The following is a 1,375-nucleotide window of genomic DNA, read 5'->3' as shown; positions in this document are numbered from 1 at the left end:
TCTCATTTTGTACTCGGCAGGATTCACTCCTGCGTGGGGAAACCGCAATGGATTTCAAGTCCATCGCATGAACCACTCGGCCCACGAATACAGAACCACACTGACAACTTCACTTCCCAGGTCTGTCTGCCTGTGGAGCTGAGAAAGAATGAATCATCGCAGAGTTTGTTTGAATCCAATCATTTCACAGTGATTCGAAAGGAATAAATATCTGCACATGGGCCTGTGGAGCTGCGAAAGAGTGAATCATCGCAGAGTTTGTTTGAATCCAATCACACTTCACAGATTGGAAAGGGTTAAATATCTGCACATGGCGAGTCGAGGTGTTTTATCCCAAAAGGTGAAATGAACTTTCCATGAAAAACAAAACGAGAAATTGCAGGAGGAACTCAGCAGGTCAGGCAACATCTGTGGAAAGAGAATCAGAGACAACATTTCAGAATTCTGTTTTCTCCGACAGGTACTGTCAAATCTGCCGAGTTTCTCTTTTAAACTCGGCTTCTCCACATCCGCAGTCCCTTTCGTTAGACATTAATTCAATTCAGAAACCCCTTTGTGGAGGGGATTTCCGTTTGGGGAACACTTTCCTGACCCCATTAAAAGCGTTCAGCTTCGAAGCCGAGTAAGAACAGCGAACACAGCGCCCCTGGGTGGGCTCGAACCACCAACCTTCTGGTGAACAGCCGAACGCGCTGACCAATTGCGCCACAGAGACAGGCGTTGAGGTCGGGGGGCGGGGATGCACCATCCTTAGGGGAGGCTATTAGTGAATTCATAATTCAGCCTCCCCGCCTAGAATTACAATTGTTGTCTTCAGCGCAGTCTTGCGAGGAATCCCGGCTTTCTTAACTTGACTTGTGCAAAAATGCCCGATTAAACTTCTCAAAAAGAACCTTCATTAAACGAGACTGGGCTCACTGGAGTACGAATGGGACAGCAAGTGAAATGATTGGAGATAGCATTTAACAGGTTGACGTGTTTACTTCCCAAATTTTCTTATCCCTATGCCAATTGGCACGTGGCTTGGGCAGTAATGTTATTACACACACTGGAGCAGTGGGATTTGAACCTGAGCCTCAGGGCTCTATGGGAGACAACAGCTTCACCACACAAAAAAAAAACTCTAGGAGATAGGTCCTCTTCTGTTGAATGAGAGGAAACAGCTTCCTCCTCAACATGATACACGACCACTGTACCCTCCGTGCCCATTACAATAACTTGAGCCGCCTCCTGTTGAATGAATGAGTGGGAACCCCTCTCCGAGCTCCAAGAAGCGGGGGGCCCGGCTGGAGGCTGGATTTGCTCAAGGTTTGTATCTATTAACTTATTTAAATGGTTCCTACTGTATGGGAGTATGGTTTCCATTAAAACCGGA

The 1,375-nt window shown here is 46.9% G+C and overlaps 1 non-coding gene across 1 annotated transcript; it reads right to left on the bottom strand.

Annotated features, from left to right (window-relative positions):
• Positions 1–641: 641 nt before the first annotated feature.
• trnan-guu lies at positions 642–715 on the bottom strand. Its single transcript has one exon. It is a non-coding gene; the product is annotated as a tRNA-Asn (tRNA).
• Between the last annotated feature and the right edge of the window lie 660 nt (positions 716–1,375).

The sequence above is a fragment of the Chiloscyllium plagiosum genome, unplaced genomic scaffold, assembly GCF_004010195.1.
Source record: "Chiloscyllium plagiosum isolate BGI_BamShark_2017 unplaced genomic scaffold, ASM401019v2 scaf_85425, whole genome shotgun sequence".
Classification (NCBI taxonomy): domain Eukaryota; kingdom Metazoa; phylum Chordata; class Chondrichthyes; order Orectolobiformes; family Hemiscylliidae; genus Chiloscyllium; species Chiloscyllium plagiosum.
This window is presented reverse-complemented; position numbering and strand designations above follow the sequence as displayed.